At 45.1% G+C, this 20,220-nt stretch overlaps 3 long non-coding RNA genes across 4 annotated transcripts in view; 2 read left to right on the plus strand and 1 right to left on the minus strand.

The window, feature by feature from the left end:
* Positions 1–248: 248 nt before the first annotated feature.
* On the minus strand, positions 249–3,960 carry LOC310754428. The gene is made up of 3 exons (XR_014543826.1): positions 3,761–3,960; positions 2,297–2,413; positions 249–738 (listed from the first exon to the last, which is right to left on the minus strand). It is a non-coding gene; the product is annotated as an uncharacterized lncRNA (long non-coding RNA).
* Positions 3,961–5,958: 1,998 nt separating this feature from the next.
* Positions 5,959–11,742, plus strand: LOC310757342. Its single transcript, XR_014545075.1, has 3 exons — positions 5,959–6,150; positions 8,026–8,136; positions 11,519–11,742. It is a non-coding gene; the product is annotated as an uncharacterized lncRNA (long non-coding RNA).
* Positions 11,743–17,739: 5,997 nt separating this feature from the next.
* LOC310757341 overlaps positions 17,740–20,220 on the plus strand; it is a 75,263-nt gene continuing 72,782 nt past the window's right edge. For both annotated transcript variants that reach the window (XR_014545073.1, XR_014545074.1), the window contains exons 1-2: positions 17,740–17,974; positions 19,696–19,806. This is a non-coding gene — a long non-coding RNA (uncharacterized lncRNA). The remainder of the gene's footprint in view (positions 17,975–19,695; positions 19,807–20,220) is intronic.

The raw sequence follows: 20,220 nt of genomic DNA on the forward strand, positions 1-20,220 counted from the left end.
AATGGCAATGGAATATTGTATATGAAGAAAGGCTCAGATACACACAAGGCTACAGTCCCAAGTCCTGTGGTAATGTTTGTGCAGGAACAGGCACCCATGGAAAATCCATTCAGATTCATGAAAGCTGATTAGGAGCTCCATGCCTCCAATGAAATGAGGAAGAGCCTCAACTTTTCACCACTCTGAACATGGTGTGCAATGGGCATTAAGGAGCCACTGAAGCTGAGTGTATTTGCAGAGAGAGCAGCCAGCATTTAAAATCATGTTTACTTAGTTCATCACTGGATTTCTAGGTGGTGCTACAACACAATCATCAGGGTCTTTTTACAATCTGAAATAATTATTAAGATTCTGACCATTTGTACAGATAAATGTTTTCAATAATATGCTCTGTGATTTGTCAATTATATTCTAGTATCTATCTATTTTTTATTAGAAAGAAATTTCAAATGTAGCCGATGCACATTAGAAGTAGGGATGCAATTTTTCATCTAGAGCAATAATATGCATGTTTAATCAGAAGGAAATTCTACTGAGTTCCACAAGAGGTGTTTTTAGGATTTCAGCCTTAACTGTTATGTTTGTCATCACCCACACTCTACAGTGTTTTGTTGCAATAGTCTTTGTCAGTACAGCAGCGTACCTCGTGTTCAATTCTATCTTCGGGAGATGTCCAATTGGTTTCACATCTGGTACCATTTATATAACAGTCCTTGATTCTTTTCAGCAATTTGCCATCTGGGATTGTGGAGAGAAGAGGGAATCTTTGTGTTACTTATGAGGTATTTCCTAATACCTGTGCTACTGTCACGATCACCTGGTGTAAGAACCATCTCATTTTTGTGTGTATAGTGCATTTGGGTTGGACCACCCAGTGATTTCAGCAATGGATAATCAGATCCGCTGATACATACTTTGCTGTTCTGTTTTGAATCTTGCTAGTTTGCCACACCAGAGTGTGACAGAATGTTTGGAAGGTGTGACAGAATACAGCAGAACCAGCCTTCTCTATTAGACCATTTGTGGAGTATAAGGGTCAATTGGGCCCAGGGTTTTTCCTGGAGTCTCAATATGGATTTCGAAATAGTGGGATGAGCCCAGCTGTCGTCTTTGCTCGCATGGGCTGCTACACTTCCTCTCAAGAAGTTTGCTAAGTTGTAGTTTGTTAAGTGTGAACCACCCTGTGATCTTCAGACGAAGAGCGGTATACAAATTCAATGATAATAATAATAATAATAATAATAATAATAATAATAATAGAGTAATCAATCACCTTGATGCCACATTTTCTTCAGTGAAGTTTAAAAAAAGGTATTGAATTGAAAGGACTGGAGATAACATCCCTTGCACAACTGACTTTCAACTGCTACACACACACACACACACACACACACACACACACACTTCCCCACTCTCTTTTTCTTTCCTTTGCATTTTTCCATTCTTCCTCTTCCCTACCTTTTATTTTCCTCTCTCCCTCCCTCTCTCCTTCTTTCTGTGGTGTCCTCTTTCCTGGTCATTTCTATTATTATTATTGGTTTTGTTTCAGTGCACCTTTCCCTACTGGTTTCCTGTTTGCTTGTTTTTGTGTGTGTCTTTTGTATTTGATTAATTAATTTGATTGTATTTGTGAGTTAAGTGAGTTTCTAATGGGTGAAGTAGGGTGGTTGAGTGTGCGGTCACTGCTGTCAGCCTCCCCCTGATCCGGCCTGGGCTATTTACCTCAGCAGCAGGTAAACACACCATAGCGGTAGGATTTGCCACTCCTGGATCCTGCTAGCTCCCACTGCTTGAGGCAGTTGCCTCAGCTTGCCTCACGGCGGGGCCGGCTCTGCTTGAACAGAACCCACAATGTTCAACCTTTTAGAGAACTAATGCATTCTGCAGTGTTGTTTACAGCTACATGAACCATTTTCAGACAAGGCCTCAGACTCTTTGTACACGATTGCCTGTGGTGGACAGGGACAGGTACGTGTCGCCAAGTATACGCTAGAGTATACTTTTTCAAAAAGTAAAAACTGGGACACACACAAGCTTTCTTTTTAAGGAAACCACCAAGATTGTCCAGCCTTTCTTTTTCTTTAAGGAAAACCTGAAACCCCAAAGTCATTGAGCTCAAAAAACTCAATTTTTCCGTTTGCCTTGCCTAAGATCCAGGACAAAGCGGAAATTCTCCTCGGACGTCAATTCCGCCTTTGAAATTCCAGCAATGTCTGGGAAAATCCAGCTGTATGGCAGCCCTGGTATACAAACACGCACACGAATGGGAAAGAAACACTCTGCAATGTCTCCTTACCTTTATACTGTCTCTCGGCTAAGCACCCCCCATGATCAACTCTACAGTATGTTGTTGCTGGAAAGCACCGCGACCCTGGCTCCTCGATTCTGCACCGTCGGCAGGTTATTCCATGTGCTACAAAAGAGAGAATGTTGACTCTCCTTGTAGACATACATGGGCTTGAGTGGAACGTTCACTGTGGGAAACTGTCTCTTTAAAATTTAAACCCATTGTTCTAAAAATTAATGATGGAATCCGTTGTACTTGGAAAGGCACTGCGGCTGGGAGCCACCAGGATCAAAGAACTGTAGAGTTGGAAGGGGCCTGCCAAGGGTCATCTTGTCCAACCCCCTACAATGCAGAATTGTTCCTGGGGTGTGTGTGTGTCAGTTCCCAAAGGATCCCTAATGGCGGACAAATAGAGCAGATCAAAATCTGAGAGAAGCCCAGTGGGAGCATCACTGCACACTCTATCCCTGTGATTGGGATATCTTTGACTATTGTAATTTCAAAATCTTGTAACCTGCCCTGGGTCCTGCTGGTGATGATGAAGATGCTGAAAATAATGATTGCCAGTGATTAAAATGGAAGCAACAGGCTCTGGAAACAAAGTAAATAATGGATGTAGGCAAATACGTGATCATTGGACAATGGTGGGCCGGGGAGGGGGAGAAATGGGTATTTTTTATGCCACTGTAGCATCTACTATTTATTCTAAGACCATTAATACAACCAGCTCAGTTTTGTCTTCACTGACTGACTCTTCACAGCCTTTCCCAGACCTGTCTTTTACAAACTGAGGTTAGGGTGCAGATATTTGTAAACGCCATTTCAGTGCACTCTGGCACTCGTCACGGTGTCCCGTTGTGCCAGAAGCGGTTTAGTCCTGCTGGCCACACGACCCGGAAAGCTGTCTGTGGACAAATGCCAGTTCCCTTGGCCTGAAAGTGAGATGAGCACTGCAACCCCATAATTGCCTTTGAGTGGACTTAACCGTCCGAGGGTCCTTTACCTTCCCCCTCCCCAGGTATTCATGAGAGTGAGTTTCACATATATTGTATAATGTGTTCACTGTTGCTATATTTCATTTATGACATGCATCTTGTGCCTTCATAGTAAAATAAAAACGGTACATCGCCCTTGGCTCCCTTGGAAGGAAGAGAAGTTTAAAAGCATAAATAATCAATAAAATAAACATATGCGTGTGCTGCACACATGTCCTCTAAGTTACTATGATTATCATTTAGAATATGACCTCATACCTTCTTCCAAGAAAGATGTAGATGATTTAACTAATCAATAAAATAAACATATGTGCGCACTGCATACAGTCTTCTCTCCAAGCTATTATTTAGAATATGACCTTACACATCCCTCCTTTGTTTCCAGTTCAAAAAAGCAGATTGGGATTTGTGACTGTTAAAGTATATAAAGTATAAAGTTAAAATACATGTGAATCTTCCTCTTGCAGGTGGGACTTACCTCCTGGGCTGAGCCCAAAGAAAACACAGGCTGCCAAAAGCCAAGTCAGAGTCACCCATGGCCCCCAAGATCTGCACCCCATGGGATGGCTTTCTGGAACAAAGAGAGTGAAGTTGACTTCTTCTCCGGCCCTTCTGGAGGGATCAGACAGGGCTCTTGGAAAGCATGTAACAGCTTCCCCCAGCAAGAAGTTATTCAAAGTAAGGAACAGTCTGACCAATAATGGCTATAAAAGGTCAGATGGGACCATTTTGGCTCCTCGGATTATCTAATCCTGCTGGACATGAAAGCTCTGGGGTTGGACTTGAAAGCCTCCCACCAACTGCAGGGCTACTGCTGCTGCTGTAAAAGAACTGGCCAGCAAGTCCCCATAACCTGCAGACTTCCCCAGTCATGCGAGGAGGAAGGAACCTGAGTTCCACCACTTGCTTCTCTAGTATATTGGAACCTTGGTTTTTCGAACGTAATCCATTCCAGAAGACTGACTGACTTTGGAAATGTTCAAAAAGCGAAAGCGAAAGCCTCAATACAATAGGGAAACTCAAGATGGAAGCCTTGTGGCATGTTTGGCTTCCAAAAAACGTTTGAAAACCAGAGCAGTTACTTCCAAGTTTTTGACTTTTGGGAGCCAAAACATTCGACTATGGAGGTGTTCAAAAACCAAGGTTCCACTCTACAAGGTTTCTGGTGTCTTCCATGTTGACTGTAAAATATAGCTACATTCATAATTGAGCTACACACTTTGGCCTATCAGGTTGTTGGCATTCTCTCTCTCTCTCTCTCTCTCTCTCTCTCCCCTCATGGCTTTTGAGGCAGGGAAGCCATATTTACATGGAATCAGTGGTGTAGTGTCAGGGGCTGGGGGGGGAGGTCATGGCTCTGGGTGCAAAATTCTGATGGGCACAACCAGCCCGCCCCCCCAGCACTGGATTCCACAGGGATCCCTGCCTTGAAACTCTACTACGAGGCGGCCTGTCTATCTTGGATCATGGAATGATGTATACTACAAAATACAGACCTTTTAGATCTGGAAGGGCATGGCAACCGTTATGGTTGGCATGCCTATTTAGGCTACGACAAGGTGAAGATGCACAAAAACATTTTAAACCATGTTATAAGGGAGCCTCTATAAATGGTTTGAGCTCTGGCTCACTGTGAGTGGCACAGATGGAGGGAGGGAGGTGGGCAAGGGGTGAACCCAGCAAGGCATGGCATGGCTTAATTTATGCTGCTTTTGGTTTATGCCAGCAGCTTCTGGTGTATAGGAGTGCTGCCTAAAATCACACACACGAAATGATGCGGCCATTGAAAACATATATGAAATGGATGGAAATAAAATATAAAATAGATTTAAATTGGGATATGCAGGGAAATAGAGTAAATACAGTGGAACCTTGGTTCTTGAACTTAATCCGCTCCGGAAGTCCATTCAACTCCCAAAACTGTTCAAAAACCAAGGCGCAGCTTCCGACTGGCTGCAGGAGCTTCCTGCACTCAAGCAGTAGCCACGTCGGACGTTCGGCTTCCAAAAAACGTTCAAAAACTGGAACACTTACTTCCAGGTTTTCGGCATTTGGGAGCCTATTTATTCGCCAGCTAAGCCGTTTGGGAACCAAGGCTTGACTTTATAAGTAATGATGATTCTGTTTGAAATGTTTGTCATAAATGAAAATTATATCTTAAGAGGAAAGAGGAAAGAAAGAAAGAAAGAAAGAAAGAAAGAAAGAAAGAAAGAAAGAAACACAGAAAGAAAGAAACACAGAAAGAAAGAAACACAGAAAGAAAGAAACACAGAAAGAAAGAAACACAGAAAGAAAGAAACACAAAAAGAAAGAAAGAAAGAAAGAAAGAAAGAAAGAAAGGAAGGAAGGAAGGAAGGAAGGAAGGAAGGAAGGAACAAGCATGCCTTCCATGTAAGATAGCATCAGGTGCCCACAGAGATCCGGGCCATTCTCTCCGGTGTTCTGTTTGATCCCTCAGCCAATTATGATTTTTCCGAACCATCAGTACACTGTGCCCCAAACAGCTCAAGGTTGCCACTACCCACACACCTCTGCTGCTCTTCAGAACCACCCCTGCATAATGCCAGAGGCTTATTGTACCTTTGAAGCCCACCAGAATGAGGGAAGAAGTCAAGAAGATCTTTCCCGGCTTTATATATTGGATGCCTTGAACCTGGCTCTTCACACTGAGCCATGTGCTGCTGACCAGAGGTTCAGGAAAACTGCTCTGCAAGCCTGAGTTCTCTCAGCTGTCAACCTTCAAAGTCAGCCTCTCCATACTAAAAGGCCTCCCAATGGGGAAGAGCTTCTTTCTTGACCATCGGGGCCTGTGCTTGGCTCAGGTCTGCCTCCTTGCATTCTTTCTTTTGCTCTCCCTTAACCATGAAGGTAAGTCCTGCCCCTTGAAGAGGTGAAACCAAATTTATCCGAAAATAGAGAAATCCTCAGACTGCTTTCGGAGCTTTGCCATGTAACCACTGCGAACTCACGTAAAATACAGCTATTTATTTATTAAAAAAGTAGAAGTAGTAAAATTAGTATTGGTACTTTGGAATGAGGGAGAAATTGGATTCGCTTCAGATTTTGACGGGAACCTACTTACCGTATTGGCCCGAAAATAAGCCGCACCTTTAAAATTGGAGAAGGGAAAGGAAAAAAAAAATTACCCAAATATAAGCTGCTCCATTCCTCACTGCCCCTGGCTGTGTACTGAGCTCTCTTCCTTCCCAGCCTTGGGGGAGAGGATGGGGGACTACGCATGGGGCAAGCGCTGCTTTGCCGCTCTCCTGGAGCTGTTTGCCCAGCACTCCTGGCCAGTGGCGTAGTGTGGGTTGTCAGCATCCAGGGCAAGGCAAGTAATTTGTGCCTCCTAACCCGTGGATTTGCGCCCCCTAACCCATGGATTTGCACCCCCTAACCCATGGATTTGCGCCCCCTAACCCTAACCCCCAGATGTTGCGCCCGGGCCCCCCTGCACCCCCCACGCTACACCACTGCTCCTGGCTGCATACTGTAAGGTCGTGAATATAAGCCACACTTTAACTTTTCACAGTTGGAATAGGGTGGGGGTGGGGATGTGGCTTATATTCAGGCCAATACGGTATGTGACTCTTTCTGCAGCAAGATGCAAATTGAAACACAGTTATCCTCCAAAATGTGCGCTCCTCCCAATTTTGTGATGCTCTCCTCCAACTAACCAATGTGTTAAAAAATGTGCACATTAGGGGAAAGTGTGCACAGGAGATAAATATATGAGTGGAGTTGAGAAAGATCTGAGCGCCCAAACAATGCCCTGACTTAGTACATGGGACCCCAGCAGCTTTTAAAAAGAGGATACAACTGGTTTCCTTAAGGATGTTGCTATGTGCAGCAAGGGGACGTGGGTGGCGCTGTGGGTTAAACCACAGAGCCTAGGACTTGCCGATCAGAAGGTTGTCGGTTCGAATCCCCGCGACGGGGTGAGCTCCCGTTGCTCGGTCCCAGCTCCTGCCAACTTAGCAGTTCGAAAGCATGTCAAAGTGCAAGTAGATAAATAGGTACCGCTCCGGCGGGAAGGCAAACGGCGTTTCCGTGAACTGCTCTGGTTCGCCAGAAGTGGCTTAGTCATGCTGGCCACATGACCCGGAAGCTGTACGCCGCCTCTCTCGGCCAATAAAGCAAGATGAGCGCCGCAACCCCAGAGTCGGTCACGACTGGACCTAATGGTCAGGGGTCCCTTTACCTTTTTATGTGCAGCAAAGACAGAACTTTGCCACAAGTTTGAATACAATTTCCATATCCTAATCTATACACACAGAGACAAGTTTTGAAGGGGGGGGGGGGTAGATCTTGCTGCTGCTTCCAGTGTCTATCCTGAGCTATAGAGTGCCAACAGGATTTTTGAGGTTCAGGATAATGTAAGTCGATTGGTCCATCCACATATTAAGATGGCGAGTAGCTGAGCTCTGAGTGGCACTTTGCCTTGCAGCAGGCTCAGCCTTCCCCATAAGGAAAAGCTTATTTTTTATTTTATTTTTAGAGCAGGAAATGCTAGAAAACAATGGGCTTGTGCAAAAGATAGAGGGTTTCAGGACCCTGTTCCCCTCCCCACAGCAAAGCACCTGATTTAGTGACTTTTAAAGAAAGGGCGACCTTTGCAGGGACGAACAATAATCTTGAGTTGACAGTCCTGCATTGCAGGGGGGGTTGGACTAGATGACCCTCTGGGTCCCTTCCAACTCTATAGTTCTTTGATTTTATGAAAAAAATGCCTGCCTCTTACAGCGGATGCCGTGGAATGCAGAGTGTGCGATGGATGGCATGAAGTGAGTTCATGTTGGCCTCTAAACCGCAGATGTCCTGGAGTTAAGTGCTCAAAGAAAATTGTATATGATGGTAAGGAGCCTATTTTCCCCACTCCCCCTCTTTTCCAGGTTCCCTTTCGTAGGTTTGACTAGGCTGACCTAATGTCAAGGAGGACACAGGGGTTTGTGAGAACACAAAGGCAGCTCTGCTGGATCATCCCCAAAGTCCAGCTGGCTCGGCATTCTGTTCCCACAGTCGCCACATACGCGTACATGTGCACACACTATGAAAAGCATAACAGTAATGGACTGTTGTCCAGTTTTGCATTTGAGGAGTTACACTTTAGGAATGTGCACAGGCTTCAAGATGCACCTCGTATCTGTATCCGAGCATCTTAAATAATTCTAACTTGCTCTTTGTAATAGCAGCAGCAGCAGTAGTAGTAGTAATAATAATAATAATAATAATAGTAGTAATTTATTATTTATACCCCACCCATCTGGCTGGGTTTCCCCAGCCACCCTGGGTAGTCTTCACTTTAGTTGTGCTCCAGAAGTTGTGCTTCTGGGCCTCAATGTGTTTAACAAAGCCCCATGTACCAAATTTACATGGCTGGAGTTTTTCCACCTTTGGGCCAAAGTATATGCCAAAGTAGGGACGCGGGTGGTGCTGTGGGTTAAACCACAGAGCCTAGGACTTGCCGATCAGAAGGTTGATGGTTCGAATCCCTGCGACGGGGTGAGCTCCTGTTGTTCGGTCTCTGCTCCTGCCAACCTAGCAGTTCAAAAGCACATCAAAGTGCAAGTAGATAAATAGGTACCACTCTGGCGGGAAGGTAAACGGTGTTTCCGTGCACTGCTCTGGTTTGCCAGAAGTGGCTTAGTCATGCTGGCCACACGACCCGGAAGCTGTACGCCGGCTCCCTCGGCCAATAAAGCGAGATGAGCGCCACAACCCCAGAATCGGTCACAACTTGACCTAATGGTCAGGGGTCCCTTTACCTTTACCTATATGCCAAAGTACACATTTTAAAAACAAAAAACAACAAAAAAGTTTCCTTCTCATAAGCATCCTGCAGCATAGCACCAAGAGCAGAGCTCTGGCCGCCGTTTCCCCTCCTTCCCAGGAACACCATTGTCTCCATGCTCACATGGATCCACTAGTTTTGGAAATGATTCAGTCCTTGACAGATTCAGTGCCTCTTGGAAGAAAGGGAAGCAGCAGCAAGTGGGCCGCAAAGGTTCTACAATGTTTCCTGCTTCCACACCACCAAAGCAGCTAGCAAACAGACAGATATTTGAAAATGGACAGATCACTGATTAATACGCTCCACGATGGCTATCAAGTTTACACCTCAACACAGGCTTCAAAGAAGGAAACCGAGGCGCAAAATGAACACTCAAGCCCTTCAAGATCCTATTAAGCGGGATTGCTTCCACATGACTCTTAAGGACCATCTGCTTTCAGAGTTCCCTGATAACACTGAAGAACACTAGAACAAGCAAAAAACATCCATTATTGCAGCTTGTGAACAAACTATTGGATACCAAACCAAGAAACACCAGGACTGGTTTGATGAGAATGACAGTGAGATTGAACACATGATTGACAAGAAAAGGAAGGTCTTTCAGATCTGGCAAAGAGATGGAAACTGAGCCATTAAGAAAAAAAAAAGCCTATGCCAACGCTAAGGCTGAGGTTCAAAGAAGAAGCAAAGAACTAAAGAACACCTGGTGGATTAAAAAAACTCAAGGGATCCAGCACTTAGCTGACACTCATGATGCACAGAGTTTCTTTAAAACCACAAAGACCATCTATGGGCCAATAATCTATGGGCCATCTATGGGCATATGGTCTACTCTCAGCAGACGGTACCACACTTCTAAAAGATAAAGAAGCTATTGCACTGCGCTGGAAAGAACATTACCAGCATCTCCTTAACTGCAACTCCCCTGTAGCTGCTGAAGTCCTCTCACAAATTCTGCAAAAACAAGTTAGAGATGAGCTTGCAGTATCTCCAAATCTGGGAGAGCTGTGTACAGCTATTAACCAAATGAAAAGCAACACAAAGTTCAAGAAAACCTAACACCTTATATAGCTGAGATCATAACAATATGTTTTCTTTATTATTGTATACTCATTCAACTGAGTTTTACTCAGAGGAGACAGATTAAATTTAATAGATAATTCATTTCAATGAGTCCAATTTGAGGACTCAGCCACATTAGTAAAAAAAACAGTGCTTTGAATGTGTTATAAACACGCAACGCCAGATGGTACTGGAGAGCAAAAAAACTTTCTTTGTGATTTTACATAGCGTTTCCCCCCCCTTTTCTTATAGCAAACAATTTCTGACTTATTTATAGTGGTTTTTTTCCTGTGTAGATCCACGCAGAGTAAAACTACTACTACTACTACTACTACTACTACTACTACTACACTGAAAGAAATAAAATAAAGACCAGATATAATTGGACCCCCTGGAAATTTTTTACGAGCAAATCAAGATGAATATTCAGTAAATGAAAGATAGATCCCCTTTCCTTAATAATAATTAAGCATAGCAGGTTGAATTTTTACCTCAGGCTCTCAATACACTTGGTCATGTAATTGTTCACTGGCTGGCAAGTGCAGACTGCCAGCAGCAGTATGAAAAACACCTGCCATTTCTCACTGAAAAACAGAATATCAGAAATATTTTACCCAACCCCACTTTGAATAGATGGACTCAAGCCTGCTGCTGTGGGGATTCATAGGCCTATTAGTCTAAGATGGACTATGCAATTGTGTAGAAACAGTACTAGAAGTTTTGCCTCATTATGTTCTTGAATGTCAGTTCTGTTCTAACATTAAATTAGAACACTGCCCTTGCTTAAGTGCATGGAAACCCTGGAGTGTGGTAGGAAAAAGTAAGGTTTCTGTTACAAGGAACAAATAAGTATGTCATAGTAAAGACTTCCTGTCTTAGGAAAAAGTTATTTGGAACCATTTGTAGAGAACTGAGGGTGGGGATTTGGAGTTTTAAGGACATAAATGTATTGTGATATATCTCTCCTGCCTTCTAACACATTTTATGGTAATGATTAAATTTTAGTAGTTTTTGCAAAATGGTAAAAAATAAAATAAAATTCTGTTTTAGGCCTATTTTAATGGGGAGTTTTTAAAAGACACCTTCCTTTTATGTGGCACTTCTGATGCCCTTATTGGTATACAGTGGTACCTCGTGTTAAGAACTTAATTTGTTCTGGAGGTCCGTTCTTAACCTGAAACTGTTCTTAACCTGAGGTACCACTTTAGCTAATGGGGCCTCCCGCTGCCACCGCACAATTTCTGTTCTCATCCTGAAGCAAAATTCTGTAACCTGAAGCGTCTGTCACCTGAGGTACCACCGTATTCTCTTTGAACAAATTCGATAGAATTGTATTCCTTCGTTCACCAGTTAACATGAACACACTTTTTTTTCAATTTCTAGTCAAAACTGGGAAAAAGTTAAGCCACCACTTGTCCTGTCATTACAACACTCCGGGTTTGAAGTGTGGACAAAAGTATGTTTATAAGCACACAAGAGTGGAATACCTTTGCTGTGACACCGACGTCTGTTTTAAAACTTAATCTAAGGCCATAGGAGCCAACTCCAAGGGACCAAGAGCCCTTCATCCCCTGCCCCCAATTAAAATATTTGAAGACCCCCCCAAATGTTGATGGGCATTGTCATTTATATGTGTGTGTGTGCTGCGTCATGTGGTTGATTATGTGGGGCTGGGCTTACCTGTCCCCCCCCCCAACATTTTATTCAAGTTGGCACCTCTGTCTAAGGTACATATAGCATTAAGATAATAACTCATTTCCCTTCCCCACAGCAGAAGCCATTGCGATGCAAGGGACAAACAGGGACTTTTTTTGCGGGGGGGCGGCAAACCAACTGAATTTGCCCCCATCACCATCATCTCCCTCCACAAATTGGAGCCTGCCTGTGTGGTGTGTACAGCCTTCTGTATTCATGGAGGAGCCCCACACATTTTAAAGCAATGATTTTTCAGAGTCCTAAACACATGACGAGACTTCATGAGCACAGGAGACAGCACTTTGCAGTGCGTGGTTCCCAGCATCAGAATGGCAGCCTATCAACAGCTGTGAATCGATTCTTACTCTGTTCACAACTTTGCTCCTTCTCCCTGCTCCAGAGCAGAGAAGCGCTCATTTGTGTCCACTCGTTTACGCCATCTGTCATTGTCTATTGTTCAAAAAAGAACAAACACACTCCTGCAAAAAAAAAAAAGAAAAAGAAAAAGAAAAAAAAAGTGCACAATTCTCTTAGGGGGAATGGGGTGTTCCTTGGTGAGGCGATAGTCGCTGGCCAAGCGGTGCTGTACACATTGTGCTTTGCTGGAAAGTGAAAGACAGAAACTCAGGTCTCACAGGCCCTGCTGCATTAATCTCACACCCGACTTCACTCACGACGAATGCTTTGGGTTGCCAGTTGCTTGTGTGGCTGTTTTGCAGAATTGTCCGCTGAAGGGTACACCACATATACTCTGAACAAATTGTGGAACGTGGGAGGTGCCCAGTGCTAGCACACTGAGGTTAATGAACACGGCTAACTTAGGTTCCACTATGCTTTACTCAGACTAGACCTACTGAAGCTAATGGACCTAGCCTAGCCACTCTGAGTAGGAACTAATTGAACACAACCCCGTGTCATTGATAATATTTGCCTTCCTACTTCTGGCATAGCAGGTGTCTCCCTGGGAGCACAGTGGTCATTGGTCAGTCCTTATCTGACTTGTTTGGGTATTTCATACAGTGGTGTGTGGTCAGTGGACTATGGGGACTAGACTAGTCCCCTAAATATTCCTGGTAAATTGAAGCATTGGCACCTCCTTCCCAAAGCATGGGAGGCTTCTGCTCAGCTTAGGGAGAGAGGCGCAAAGCTTACACTTGCGATGTCAGGATGTCACACACACAACGTCACGTCCCCCCATCACTCTCACAAACTGACACCTCTGGCCCGAACTGTTCCCCTATGAAAAATATCACTGCGCGCCACTGATTTGATCCTATACTCAGTCAGGATGTTCAGAGATGGCGTTGAAGCCAATTCTACTATGACCTTTTAGGCTGCTGTCCCTTGGATTCTGAATGGAACTCTCCCCTGAGTTTGCAGAACTCTGGTCCTCTGAATCTCTGTTTGATTAGAGAGAAATCTCTTTACTCTTTTCTTCCTGTTACGAATCATTGCCCTGTAACTGTAGTGCAACAAAGCTTTTAACTAGTTTGGACTGTTGGAGCATTCTAGGTGTTAAATCAAAGAGTTAGATAATCATTACAATGATTGCTAGTTTTGTAAGTGAGACCACTTGTTTGTGCTATTGTTATTTTATCTGATGCTTCGATTCCCCCCCTTCTGCTTTAAGTTTAAACCTTAAGTTGTACATTCTTTTTTGTTCCCCATATAAATATTGTACCCTGATTTCCCCTTGCACACCTTGTTCCTTATGTTCTGCCTTCCTCGACATTCACTTATGTATAACCTTTGTTTCCTTTGAGAATATTAGGCTTCCATTTTTCTTAAACTGAAATGCATTAACTGATCTTCTGCTATTGGCATCGCAAATAAATATTGAAATCAGATTTCAGCTTCTGGTTATATGTGGTCACATCCTTTCACCTGCTGAAGGAAAATAAGGACCTCACTTTCACACATAAGGCAAGGGTTATGAGGCTGACAGGTGTCCAAGGGAAGACGATTCATAAACTCTGACCAATACACATTAAGAACACAGGAAGAGCCTGCTGCATCAGATCAATGACCCATCTTAGTCCAGCATCCAGTTCTCACAGAGGCCAACCAGGTCCATGATAAACCCACAAGCAGAATTTGAGCACTCTCCCTTCCTGTGGTTTCCAGAATCTGGTGTTTATAAGCATTGCTGCCTCATGGCTTGTAGCCATCAATAGCTTTCCCCTCCATGAATTTGTCCAATCCTCTTTTAAACCCATCTAGTTCAGTGGCCATCACTGCCTCCCGTTGTAAATCAATCATTATAAAAATAGACTAATAGGTTGAGATTAAGCAACTTTGGTGCAGTCACAGAGAGGTAAAAAGGTAAAGGACCCCTGGACGGTTAGGTCCAGTCAAAGGCGACTATGGGGTTGCTGCGCTCATCTCGCTTTCAGACCAAGGGAGCCGGCGTTTGTCCACAGACAGCTTTCCGGGTCATGTGGCCAGCATGACTAAACCGCTTCTGGCACAACGGAACACCGTGATGGAAGCCAGAACACACAGAAACACTGTTTACCTTCCCACCACAGCGGTGTTGGGATACTGCCAGGGAGACAAAGGCCATCATGCCTCCACGTTGATTCCGGACGATCCATCAATCTCCCGTAGATACAATATCAGTCAATTAGCGACACGAGCCTCAGAAATAGCTTTCCACATTCCAGACTCGTGCACGCTCTTTCAGCAGAGTTCGTACAACGAAAGATGCACTCAGGAGAGCATTATTTACAACTTTATTCAGCGCTGGTCAGAACAAAGGAAAAACATGCCTGCCTGCCTGCGTGTCGAGGCACAGAGAGAGAAAAAACAGCTATATACAAAACAGAAACATCCTGTGAACAGGAAATACGCAGGCTGTGACACAACAACCTGCTCCCTTTTTAAGGTGGAACGGAAATATCCTAACAAGCGGTACCTATTTATCTACTCGCACTGGTGTGCTTTTGAAGTGCAAGGTCAGCAGGAGCTGGGACAGAGCAATGGGAGCTCACCCCGTTGTGGGGATTTGAACTGCCAACCTTCTGATCGGGAAGCCCAAGAGGCTCAGTGGTTTAGACCACAGCGCCACCCGTGTCCCCTACAGAGAAGCGTGGTGGGGGCTGGCTTGAGCGGATGACAGAAGCAGATGAGTGAAAAATAAATGTTTAAAAAGACATACACCCAAATGGATCAATCCTAATGATAGGAAGTCAGCAGAAACACTCCCAGCACAATTAAGTGACCTCCACCACAAATGGTGCTTAGGAGCAAGACTTTTTTCAGGGGGAACTCACAGGACCTCAGTTCTGGCACCTCTCAGGTGGGCACTATTGCCATTCTAAGAGAATGAGGGAGGTGTTTATGGTAAGTTCCAGCTACTGTTTTCCCAGAGAAATAGGACTGCTTAGCAGCCTCTGGGATGGACCAACACTGGCTGAGCAAGCCCCTGCCAGTGAAGGGGGAAGAAACCCTAAAACCACAGAGAGCCAGTGCAGCTAGCAGCTGCTTAGGAGGAGCTGTCCCATGGCTCTACAAATGGGACCACCCCCATGGATCTTACATGGCATACATGGCATCCATAGCAACCACAGCACCGTCAACCAGTTGCCACCCACTAGCCCACCATAGGCACGCCCCATAACACAGCTGCATGCGCCAACTCTGCAACACAGCATGACCCAGTAAACAAATGCACATGAAGCTCATGACAGCCGCTGCAAGCACCCCAAACATGCACTTGCACCGCCCATCAACAGCACATTTCAAAACAAACAAACACCCCGAAACCATGCAGCACACGCCAGGAGATGTAAAAGGAAAGTTTATTGCAAGCAGTCAATGTGTTACATCTACCTCCCTGAGGTTCAGCACTGGCACTCGACAGGGATGTGTGTACTCGTCGTATACATATGATTGTATTTCATCTGATCCACCCACTGTAATTATTAAGTTTGCAGATGATACTACCATAATGGGTCTAATTACAGGTGGAGATGAATCATCGTACAGCGGGGAGGTTCAAAAAGTAAAGCACCTAAATATTAGCAAGACAAAGGAGATGGTGTTGGACTTTTGGAGGAAGAGAGGAGAACTAGCCCCGTTGTATATCGGGGGGAGGGCTGTGTCGGAATCTCCGCTCGGCCAAGCTGACAAAGCTCATTTTCCGTCTGAGCCTTCGTAATCGCCCTCCCGACAAATAATTAACGACCTGAGCCTCTGATAAGGCCTCAGGCACATTTCCATCCAGCAGAGTTTCCAGCACAGGGAAGTGATGAGATGTATGGCTACATGCTATGCTTTATTTCTCACTACGCAGACAGCAAAGAAATATACATCCTCTCTCTATGAAAGCAGAGAGCAACTGAACAGAGGAACAGGAAACCACTAACGTCACATCCTGTCTCCTTTCCCGTGAGACTTCCAACAGTCTGGAAGGTCTCTGGAATGTAAACAGATTTTGATGTTGATTTTCAAGCCTCTAAACAATTTGGGTCCAAGATAACTCAGGAATCATCTAATCCCTTATATACCTGCCAAATAACTGAGGACTTTGAGGGGTTAGAATTCCTGCTCCATGTTTGCAGTCATGGGATTGTTGTCTATCATATGACAATATATGTTTTGACTCCACAGAGTGGGAAGTGACGGAGACAGGATGTTTGTGTTACTGTGTTCTGTGAAGTGGGACTATTGTCCTTTTTTTTTTCTCTTTGCTGTCTGATGCTAGAGAGAGAGGGAGCCATGTTGCAGTGCTCTGTACGTGTTTATATGTAAATAAAGTAGATTAGCCAAAATGCTGAGTTGCTGAGGTCTGTCATGTGAACTGCGCGGACTCTGCGGATCCCTAAGTGTGCCAGTGTCTGTTGGCATCGGTTGCTGTGATGTTCGGGCTGAAGAAAGCTTTTGAAGCTCTTGAACGATCGACCAGGAGGGAGGGAACATGCCAGTCGGGCATGTGTCTCTGCCGGGGTCCTACTCGAGTGTACGCTGAACTCCTGACAGTTAGTGGTCCCCCATGGTTTGGATCCACAGCTTATACCCACCAAGATACAGTAACAGAAACAAATCATTTTCTTTTCCCACTACCCCAGTGATTGATGCATCACCACATCTATATGTTGATAGATTAGGAAGAACTTTCTGACAGTAGGAGTTGTTTGAAAGTGGAGCAGACTCCTTTAGAAAGTGGCAGAGTCGCCTTCATTGGAGGTTTGGATGACCATCTGCCAGAGGTTCTTTAATTGAAATTCCTGCATTGCAGGGAGTTGGACTAAATGACTATTGAGATTCCTTCCAACTCTACAAGGCTATGATTGATACATTGGCATCTATAGCTAATATTGTGGAGCCACAAAACTCCATGAAGATGTGAAGGCAAGGCATGAAATCACCTGGTATGGTTACAGGGACCTATGTCTTTGAGCATTGTCTAAAATAGATGGACTATTGATGGAACTCAAATCAGTTAGCACAACCATAGCATACACGGGTGTTTCTCCAAGTCCTTGCAGTCAGCATGGAACATAAAATGGCTTCACCCAAATGACTAACCAACCAGCCCGCCCCCACTTGCAAGCATCAATCGCAGCTTTGATCCTGTGGGACTTGATCAACCAAGAAATATGGAGGTGGACAGAAAGCCCACCAAAAGGAACAAGCATTTCTTCAATGTTGTATAGCATCTGGAAGCCACTGCTGCCTGGGACATTCTGTAAAGTATTCAGCTGGCTCCTCCTTAGCCCGTTCGTATTTGTCTGAACAATCAGTACATTATGCCCCAAAGAGCCCAAGGGAACTGCTACCCACATCCCCATCACTCTTCAGAACCACCCCAGCACATTGCCAGAGCCTTCTCATATCTTTCAAGCCCACAAGGATCACATGTCCCAAGAAGCTAGGGAGGTTCCTCCCATCCCTTTTATAAAAGCTGTTTTGAACCTCATTCTTCAAACTGTGGGCTGTGTTCCTTACTAGAAGCTGTGCTCCTGTTACAGCTTATTGCCACAGAGCCAAGTGTGTCCCTCAGCCGTCAGCCTTCGAAAACCAGTCTCTCAGTAAGAAAAGATTTTCCAATGGGACAGAGCTTCTTTCTTGATAATCGGCGCCCACATTGGGCTCAGGCCTGGCTGCTCGCAGTCTGTGCTCTACTTTGCCTCAAGTCCGGAGGTAAGTATCTTCCCCATCCCTCCTTACAAGAGGTAAAAGAAAAACAAGACACTAGTTAATGTATATAATTCATCTGCCTGTCTTCCTAAAGTGAAGAAACCCTGCAAGTGCTTTGAGCGGTGCTATGGTCAGGCCTTCTGTGGTGGTGGTGGTTAATTTCCAGGGGTTGTGCATATAAACAAAATTGTACAAAGCCAAAGCAATCCCCAGAACCACCTCCAGCCCCTAAGAACTCTGAGTTAAGCCCTCCAGTTTACTTACTCGGGTCTTGAGAAGCCCCACTTTTTCCCACAGTTTCTCTTCTCCTCCCTCAGTCTTTTTCTAGCTGATGCTGCCTCTGTCGTCTCCCTGCAAAGATGCAGACCTTTTGTTTAGAAAGCAACTTTCTTCCACCCCAAGCCATTTACTGGTTTCCTATTTGCATATGGAAAACCTGGTGTGGAGAGAGATCTGTTAAGCCCTCCAGCTTGCTTACAGTACAGTGGGTCTCTTAACAGCTCCCTTCATGCCAGGTTTCCCATTCTGCTGCTCCACTCCTTTCCGGGGCGGCTGCTGCTGCTGCTCTAGTAATTGCCCTCACCCAATGCACCCAGCCTGGGGGACAGGATTCGGGTGGGTTGCTTTTTCTGAGCCAGCTGTGGAAAGGAAGAGAAGGGGCCTCTGTGTGTAGGGAGGGTGGGGGTGTTGCTCTGCCTGGACCAGCCACCAGCCCTTCTTTCCACCCACCCCACCCATTTTCCATTTGATTCATCATTTCCCTGCCAAACTTAAGTAAAGTCTGAATAAGACGTGGCTTCCCTGTATTGGCTTAGGCTGTGTGTGTTTGGGATTCAACTGTTTCTGAAAGGCTAACTCTGTGAACACACAAACTAACACGCCAGGGCTACGGATGTGTTATTATTGTTGTACACCACTCCAATCTCTGATCAGTGCAAGATTTCAGGGGTTCCAGGCATGCTAAACCAGGGTTTGTGTTTCATTTTGGGAATGAGGCACAGCGGTGACTGTGGTGTCTTTATAACGTAAGGTTTATTTATACATATATGCAATCCGAGCCTACGATGGAGGGGTTCATGGCATTGACACCCCAAAAGGGTCTTGCTCAGAGGTCAGCAACCTTTTTCAGCTGTGGGCCGGTCCACTGTCCCTCAGACCATGTGGTGGGCCAGACTACATGGGGGGGGGGGGGGAGAACGAATTCCTATGCCCCACAAATAACCCAGAGATGCATTTTAAATAAAAGCACACATTCTGCTCATGCTGATTCCCAGACCGTCCGTGGGTTGGATTAAGAAGGTGATTTGGCCGCATCCGGCCCCAGGGCCTTAGGTTGCCTACCCCTGGTCTTGCTTATCCCACAGCCACAACTGTGGATTCAAAACAGAAATCAGCCACCATGCTCTGATCCTCTCTCTAACTTGCCTCCTTTACCAGAGTGCAACCTTTTTTCTCCAGGTAACATCCCAGCCAACTCCGAATAATCTAATTCAAATTCTGCCTTTCTGTTCTAACTAATTCTGGGTAGAGGGAGGGGGCCCTCCCATTTGCCACCTGGGAGTCTCCCCTCTCCCCCATTGTCTGCCTAGCGCAGAGCTTTGTTTCTTTGGAGCCACAACTTGGGACTTCCGGTCTACCCCCTAATGAAGCTGATGTGGCGAGTTTTAAATAAGGGCAATGTTTGCAGGGACAAATAATAAAACACAATTATTGGTCCTTTACAGCAGATGCTATAACATGCAGGTTTTGCTCCAAATGGGACACAGAGGAGACATGCACTCCAACTGATCGTACATGTACGGGAGACTACTGTATGATTGGAGAAGTTTTTGAAGGTAAGTGGATTTTCCTGTCTGTATTCCTCCCTTTTGTATGCCATGACTAGGATGACCTGATGTTATGGAGGAGAGAGAGGAGACCTGCTGGACTACATCAAAGGTCCCTCTAGTTCAGAGCTTCCCAAACTGTGTCTCGCGACACATTAGTGTGTCAGCTGCAGTGTGTCGCACAAACACTCCCACGCTCCTCCTGGGGTTGGAAAAGGGGTTCGTTTAACCTCTGGTTTGGCTAGTAAAACTGAATTATGAAATGATGCATGTCTAAAAAGTGTGTCACCAACATGAAAAGTTTGGAAAGCTCTGCTTTAGTTCAGCATTTGCAGTCTAGTATCAGGAGCAGAGAGCGATGGCTGCCATTACCTCTCCTTCCAAGAGACACCAGTGTCCCCATGGGTCAGAGCTCCACCAGGT

The sequence above is a fragment of the Podarcis filfolensis genome (assembly GCF_964270895.1).
Source record: "Podarcis filfolensis genome assembly, chromosome: 2".
Taxonomy (NCBI): domain Eukaryota; kingdom Metazoa; phylum Chordata; class Lepidosauria; order Squamata; family Lacertidae; genus Podarcis; species Podarcis filfolensis.